General features: G+C 38.5%; 1 protein-coding gene and 1 long non-coding RNA gene across 19 annotated transcripts in view; both read left to right on the top strand.

Annotated features, from left to right (window-relative positions):
* LOC122423416 overlaps positions 1-8,030 on the top strand; it is a 20,110-nt gene extending 12,080 nt beyond the window's left edge. The window contains exons 2-3 of the long non-coding RNA XR_006264152.1: positions 1,871-1,876; positions 8,017-8,030. This is a non-coding gene — a long non-coding RNA (uncharacterized LOC122423416). The remainder of the gene's footprint in view (positions 1-1,870; positions 1,877-8,016) is intronic.
* ANKS1B (ankyrin repeat and sterile alpha motif domain containing 1B) overlaps positions 1-8,563 on the top strand; it is a 1,065,346-nt gene that overhangs the window by 324,730 nt on the left and 732,053 nt on the right. The gene's annotated exons all lie outside the window — the stretch shown is intronic.

The raw sequence follows: 8,563 nt of genomic DNA, 5'->3' as shown, positions 1-8,563 counted from the left end.
TCTGGTTCCTCTGCCTTTTCTAAAACCAGCTTGAACATCTGGAAGTTCATGGTTCACGTATTGCTAAAGCCTGACTTGGAGAATTTTGAGCATTACTTTACTAGACTGTGAGATGAGTGCAATTGTGTGGTAGTTTGAGCATTCTTTGGAATTGCCTTTCTTAGGGATTGGAATGAAAACTGACCTTTTCCAGTCCTGTGGCCACTGCTGAGTTTTCCAAATTTGCTGGCATATTGAGTGCAGCACTTTCACAGCATCATCTTTCAGGATTTGAAATAGCTCAACTGGAATTCCATCACCTCCACTAGCTTTGTTCCTAGTGATGCTTTCTAAGGCCCACTTGACTTCACATTCCAGGATGTCTGGCTCTAGGTGAGTGATCACACCATTGTGATTATCTGGGTCATGAAGATCTTTTTGTACAGTTCTTCTGTGTATTCTTGCCACCTCTTCTTAATATCTTCTGCTTCTGTTAGGTCCATACCATTTCTGTCCTTTATCGAACCCATCTTTGCATGAAATGTTCCCTTGGTATCTCTAATTTTCTTGAAGAGATCTCTAGTCTTTCCCATTCTGTTGCTTTCCTCTATTTCTTTGCACTGATCACTGAGGAAGGCTTTCTTATCTCTCCTGGCTATTCTTTGGAACTCTGCATTTAAATGGGGATATCTTTCCTTTTCTCCTTTGCTTTTCGCTTCTCTTCTTTTCACAGCTATTTGTAAGGACTCCTCCGACAACCATTTTGCCTTTTTGCATTTCTTTTCCATGGGGATGGTCTTCATCCCTGTCTCCTGTACAATGTCACGAACCTCCGTCCATAGTTCATCAGGCTCTGTGTCTATCAGATCTAGTCCCTTAAATCGATTTCTCACTTTCACTGTATAGTCATAAGGGATTTAATTTAGGTCATACCTGAATGGTCTAGTGGTTTTCCCTACTTTCTTCAATTTAAGTCTGAATTTGGCAATAAGGAGTTCATGATCTGAGCCACAGTTAGCTCCTGGTCTTGTTTTTGCTGACTGTATAGAGCTTCTCCATCTTTGACTGCAAAGAATATAATCAACCTGATTTCAGTGTTGACCATCTGGTGATGTCCATGTGTAGAGTCTTCTCTTGTGTTGTTGGAAGAGGGTGTTTGCTATGACCAGTGCGTTCTCTTGGTAAAACTCTATTAGCCTTTGCCCTGCTTCATTCCATACTCCAAGGCCAAATTTGCCTGTTACTCCAGGTGTTTCTTAGTTCCTACTTTTGCATTCCAGTCCCCTATAATGAAAAGGACGTCTTTTTTGGGTGTTAGTTCTAAAAGGTCTTGTTGGTCTTCCTAGAACCATTCAACTTCAGCTTCTTCAGCATTACCATTTGGGGCATAGGCTTGGATTACCATGATATTGAATGGTTTGCCTTGGAAACAGAGATCATTGTGTCATTTTTGAGACTGCATCCAAGTACTGCATTTCAGACTCTTTTGTTGACCATGATGGCTACTCCATTTCCTCTAAGGGATTCCTGCCCACAGTAATAGATATAATGGTCATCTGAGTTAAATTCACCCATTCTAGTCCATTTAAGTTAACTTATAATTATAGTATAGCATGAAATTTTATATTTATTGTTCCCTTAGCCTGAAGTAGTTTTCTTGTTGAATAAGCTCACAAGTACCTAGGATGTAGCACTTCAAATTTATGCATTTTGGTTAAAACTGAAATTTCCAAATATTAGAGGCTATTGCTGTTGAAGTTAATAATACATTAGAATTATAAAATTGATTTGAATTATAAAATTACATAGCTTCTATATGAATTATCAGGTTTACAAAGCACACTTGAATTGCCTAGCTTAAGGTCAATCTTGTATTATTTCAGAAATCCAGGAAAAAGTAGTGTGGGAGGTGGAACACATAGTTGGAAACTTCCACTGCAGGAGGAATGGGTTCAGTTCCTGATTGGGGAGCTAAGATCCCTCATGCAGCATAGGACAGCCAAAACATTTTGGGAGGCTTCCCAGCTGTCGCTCGTGGTAAAGAATGTGCCTGCCAGAGCAGGAGATGTAAGAGACACAGGTTCAGTGCCTGGGTCGAGACGATCTCTTGAGGGAGGCATGGCAACCCACTCCAGTATTCTTACCTGGAGAATCCCATGGACAGTGGAATCTGGTGGGCTATAGTCTGTAAGTTTGCAAAGAACTGAATACAACTGAAGCGGCTTAGCATGCATGCACAAATTTTATATAATAATTGACTTTTATTTTCAACTTTTAGAAAAATGTATTTACATATTTTATCTTTCTTTAATTTCCATTCAATATTCTCTTAATCTAATTGCTTTAATTTTTTGATTGCCTATGAATATTGAAAATATAATGCTTGTTCCTAATCATTGGAATATAACAACAGTAAGGACCCTTCATCTTACAGATGGAGAAACTGAGATTTAGAGAATTAAGTTACCAGGGCCATAACACTAGTTTGTGGCAAATTTAGTACTAGAACCCAGTTTAGTTCAGTCGATCAGTCGTGTCTGACTCTTTGCAGCATGCCATGGACTGCAGCATGCCAAGCATTCTGGTCCATCACCATCCCCTGGAGCTTGCTCAAACTCATGTCCATTGAGTCAGCAATGCCATCCAACCATCTCATTCTCTGTTGTCCCCTTCTCCTCCTGCCTTCAATCTTTCCCAGTATCAGGGGCTTTTCCAATGAGTCAGTTCTTCACATCAGGTGGCCAAAGGATTGGATCTTCAGCATCAGTCCTTCCAATGAATATTCAGGACTGATTTCCTTTAAGGTTGATTGGTTTGATCTCCTTGCAGTCCAAGGGACTCTCAAGAGTCTTCTCCAACACCACAATTCAAAAGCATCAGTTCTTTGACACTCAGGTTTCTTTATGGTCCAACTCTCACATCCATACATGACTACTGGAAAAACCATAGCATTGACTAGACAGACCTTTGTTGGCAAAGTAATGTCTCTGCTTTTTAATATGCTGCCTAGGTTGGTCATAGCTTTTCTTTCAAGGAGAAAGCGTCTTTTAATTTCATGGCTACAGTCACCATCTGCAGTGATTTTGGAGCCCAAGAAAATAAAGTTTCTTACAGTTTCCATTATTTCCCCATCTATTTGCTATGAAGTGATGGGACTGGATGCCATATCAGATTCTTCTCAAATCTCTCAAGTCTTCTGTAGGACTGGGTGCCACATGCATATATTTTATAAAATGCATGTTGTGGGTTTTTTTAAAAATTTTATACATACTTGGATTTTATTTGCTTGTTTGTTTATTTTGGGAGTAATCCAGAGAGCTGGGTAAATGTTTTAAAAATTCAGTCTTCATACGCTGTTAGACTAGCTCCTAAATACACCATTTATGTGTTTGTCTTTAGAATGTTCCATACCCTTGTTTTGTTTCAGGTCAACCAAGTCTTATTTATTTCTATAAAGAACATTTGTTTATAATAATAACCTGTCTATAGGGAACCCTTAGGACAGTTCTATAATTATTAAAATAATCAAGTCCTTTTGAGAAAAATCATTTTCTCAATGATGATATTCTCCAAAGTTTGATTAAATTACCTCAGTTGGTAGAGATCTCAAATTTCAGAAAGACCTGTAAATGTAGAAGAATACAAGGACAGGAAATGTGTTTGCATAGTATATTTGAACCCTTCTGGGTTTCTTCATCACTGCATACTTAAACATTTGAGAGTTAGACAGAAATAATACCACTCTAAGCAGACTGAATATTTGAGTCAAATGCTGCCTTCTCTTATTGTGATTCTAATTTAATGCTTAATCGTTATATTTAAATAGAGAACAGAGCTGTTTTGACCAAAATTTAAATAATGTAGGTGGCACCAGTTACTGAGTCTTCAAGGTCCTTTATAAGGGTTGAGGAGAAATAAAGATGTGGTTATGCTAGGTTTTATAAACATTAAAATAACTCATTGTTTTAAAAAAGACATTTAGAAAGTTGAACTTCTAAAAATTGGAATAATTTTTCAGTACATTATAATATCTCAATAATCTAAAAGTTTGTGTAATGCACAGAAGAGCTGCATATTGGACTTTTAACATGAAAAATAAATGTCTTTTAGGTTTAGCCTGAATTGCTTTATGGGGTTTGCTTTTAAGAAAAGCTTCAGCAACTTTAAAAAATATACTTGAGAACTATGTGGTAAGATGTCTCATAAGCTCTATTTTGTTTGCTTGGTAAATATGAATTTCACCATACTTTCTTAGATTTATTTGCTTAACATAAGCAAAATTTAGATATATTGTTAAACCTATCTTAAAATTGATCATTAAAGTACATGCCTTCCATATACTATGTAATTATGAAAAAACCATAATTGAAAAAGACACATATACCTCAGTGTTCACAGCAGCACTATTCACAGTAGCTTATACATGGAAGCAACCTCGATGTCCATCAACAGATGAGTAGATAAAGCAGATGTGGTACATATATACAATGGAATATTACTCAGTCATAATAAAGAATGAGTTTGAGTCAGTTCTAGTGAGGTAGATGCACCCTGAGCCTGTTATACAGAGTGAAGTAAGCCAGAAAGAGAAAAATAACGCATATTAACACATATATATGGAATCTAGAAAAATGGTACTGATGAACGTATTTGCAGGGAAGGAATGGAGATGCAAATGTAGAGAACGGATTTATGGACACAGTAGGGGAAGAGAGAGTGCGGTGAATTGAGAGAGTAGCATCTACACATATACACTACCATGTGTAAAATAGATAGCTCGTGGGCGGAGGGGAGTTGCTGTAGAACCCAGGAGCGCTGCCAGGCCCTCTGTGAAGACCTCGAGGGGTTAAAGGGGAGGGGAGGGAGACTCAAGAGGTGATATACATATCATTATGACTGATTTGCATTGTATGGCAGAAACCAGCACAACATTGTAAAGTAATTTTCCTCCAATTAAAGAATAAATTTTTTAAAAAGAAAAAATACACACTTTAAATGTATTTTTATAAAGTACATGCATGTACTTTTATAATGCATACTAATATCCAACTTTTTATTATTGAAAATTTCGAACATATTGCAGAAGTAGAGAGAATAGTATAATGAACTTCCTGTACCAGTCACCCAGGTTCATTAATGATCAACATTTTACTGGTCGTATTTCATTTATCTTCCTTTTTTTTTTTTTCTGGAGTATTATAAAGCAACCCCCAGACCCCAATCTTAACATAAGCAATATTGTTGCTTATTGAATCTGAATCTTCACACAAGCTGATGAATGAAAGATGTTGAGGGGGTAGAACAGAGCAGGAATAAAGGCATCACACTTATTCTGGCTCCTTGATAATAAGGAATGTTACTTCTGTTGGCTCCTTGGTAGAAGTAAGCCTTAAGAATCCTCACTCTTCAGTCCTTGGCAGAGCAACTGAACAGAGTTTGGGGCCGTCACACACGCTTGTGCCCTTGTGGAGAATAATGATGGTAAGATCCGTAAGAGAGGCTGAACAACACACCCTGCAACCTTGGTGCTGGACGGGGTTCCCTGAGAAAATGACCCCCAGCTGACTAGGGTATAGGAGCTTATAGGGAGTGCTGCTGAGGTCAAACCCTGTGAATCAGAAGTGAAGCGTAAGAAGCAGGGTTGGACAGAGCGAGAGCTGAGCCGGTCAGCACTCTCAACAGAGGCCTCAGCCAACCCTACAGTACACTCTGATCAGAATGCAGACCTTCGTATCAGCAACTGGGACAGTTCAGGGGCAGGCCACCATGGAATGAAGGGTGGGTATTGGGTGACGAAGCTCTCTCTTCATCCAAGAGGATGCCCATTTATCGTTGCTTACAACAAACAGATTTCCATAAGCAGCACTCCTAGGAACTTGGGGAGTAAATCCTTCTTCTGTGAGGTGGAATCTGGGCAGCACGTCAGTATCCACTGCAAATATTTTCAGTAGGAAAATCTGCTCATATATTTTAGGTTTTTCCTAAGTAAGAAAGTTATTAAATGCTTTAATGTGCTAGGTATTTTACATATATTGTTTTCTTTTTAATTTTTATTATGTGTTGGAATGGAGTTGATTAGATGGACTTCCCTGCATCTCCAGCAATGCAGGAGACACAGGTTGGATCCCTGGGTCTGGAAGGTCCCCTGGGAAAGGAAATGGGCACCCACTCCAGTATTCTTGCCTGGGAAATCCCATGGACAGAGGAGCCTGGTGGGCTACAGTCCATGGGGTCGCAAAGAGTCAGACAGGACTTAGTGACTAAGCAATAACAACAGCATAGTTGATTAACATTGTTATGTTAGTTTCACAGGTTCAGCAGAGTGATTCTGTTATATGTATAAACTTTACATGCATTATTTTTAACTTTCATATCAACTCTGTAACATAGCTACTGTGTTTTTACGATCAGGAAGCTGAGAGGATAGCGGCTTGCCCGAGGTGACACAGCTGGCATACGTAGGAGAACTGGCGTTCTAACTGAACCTGTCTGACCCCCTGGCTCTTTCCACCAGGTAGCTTAGCCCCCCACTGCCTTACTGTGTCTGCATACCTGTAATTAAGGCCCTCTGCACATCCATTATTTCTTTACTTTTTGTTCTTATCTACCAGTTATGTTAACAATGTATGTTTTTAAAATTTAAAGTCGTGTTTATTTAAGACCTTCCAAACCTATATGAAATTCTAGTGAAATGACTCAAGGTCAGGTAGGTTTCCCAAACAGGTTGAAACTTGTTCTCTATACTTCTTTAGGGCTTTATTGAAACCAGGAGTTTAAAAAAAATAACCAAAAGCGTATTAATGTGTCTGTGATAATTTCTCTTTTGGATTTGCTGTGCTCTGGAGAAGAAATGTTAGTCAGTATGAATCACTGTAACCATTATTCCTAGCCTTTTAAGCTACTGAATGGGGATAGAGGAGGGTGAGTTCTATTCATAACTCCTTCAGTATTCCTCCCTGAGTGATGTAGGGAAAGCCACTTAACCCATTGTATGCTTTAGTTTCCTACCTTGAAAATGGCTGTAGTAATACCCACTTTTCCCTTACTTTAAGTGACAGTTACACGAACAGATTAGATGCTGTGCAAACGCTTTGAAGAAACTCCTTAGGAACATGATATTTCTTAACACTTTCTGTTAGATAGCATATTTGTTAATTACAATCCCTCTATTAATTTTCTTAGAACATAGAAGTCTGTAGAAATACAGTGCAAATAAACTTTATAAGCAAACTCATTAATATATTACTGAGTATTTTTGTTGGCAGTCGAATGAACTAATTAAGTTTAAATATTAGAAAGGCAATATTTGACTGGTATGGTAAGCAGAATAATGGCCCTCAACAGTGTCCACATTTTAATCCCCAAACCTGTGAAATGTTGCCTTACATGACTAAAGAGATCTTGCAGATATGGTTGAGCTAAGGATTTTCAGATGGGAATATTATCTTGGGTAATCTAAGTAGGCCCAATATAATAAAAAATATCGTTACATAATGGAGACAGGAATATTTGAATAGGAGAGAGATTTTAATATGCTGGGCTGCTAACTTTGGAGGTAGAGGAAGGGACCATGAACCAAATATTGCAGTTCACCTCTAGAAACTGGAAAAGGCAAGAAAACAGATTCTTCTACAGCCCAATGACAGAATTATAAAGTAACAAATTTGTGTTTTTTTCAGCTAGGAAATTATGGTAATTTGTTACAAGCAGCAATAGAAAAGTAATGCAACAGGATTGTCATTTCATTTAAACACAGAATCTTGGTCCATATGAAATAGAAAATTGTCCTTGTTGACAAGTCTGAGAACCACACCTGGAAGGTGGCAGGGGGTGGGGGCTGTGTGTGTGCCTCAGATTGCTCCAGTGTATCTGTCCATCTCCAGATTAAGTGTAGCCTCAGTTGGTAAACTCTTTCCCAGAAGATCTGTCTGATTACCACTTCTTGGTTAGTTAAAATGTGGAATGTGAGCAATTATGCTCCTCTGAATATTTCTTAAAACAACCTTTCCATTGCGATTTCCGTTCCCCTCAGGCCAGAGGCTGACTGGCTGCGCTCTTGTGTTTCACTGTCTTGGTCCTGATGTCCGCATCTACTCTGAGTGTCTGATGAAGATCTCTCTTCTTTCTCGGAATATCTCCTGCTTCTTAATGTTGAAAATCCTTTAGGGACCTCTTCATCTTCTTTCTTTGGATCAGTTCCACTGCCAATATTCTCTGCTGATAAACTAAGCCTGTTTAGCACCACTTAAGAAAATCATGCAAGATGCAAGTATATGGATGTATCTTGGGAAAACTTTATGATTTACTAAATATGTTTGTGTATGTATATATATGTGTGTCATGATGGGGAAGTTGTGAGTGAGATGGTCATTTTCTTCCTAACTTAAAGGGATATATACATATAGAAGAATTTTCAGATGTAATTAAGGTCCCTACTCAATTGATTTTCAGTTCAGTTCAGTTCAGTCACTCAGTCGTGTCTGACTCTGCGACCCCATGAATCGCAGCACGTCAGGCCTCCCTGTCCATCACCAACTCCTGGAGTTTACCCAAACTCATGTCCATCGTGTCGGTGATGCCATCC

Source organism: Cervus canadensis, chromosome 21 (assembly GCF_019320065.1).
Source record: "Cervus canadensis isolate Bull #8, Minnesota chromosome 21, ASM1932006v1, whole genome shotgun sequence".
NCBI classification, from domain to species: Eukaryota; Metazoa; Chordata; class Mammalia; order Artiodactyla; family Cervidae; genus Cervus; species Cervus canadensis.
This window is presented reverse-complemented; position numbering and strand designations above follow the sequence as displayed.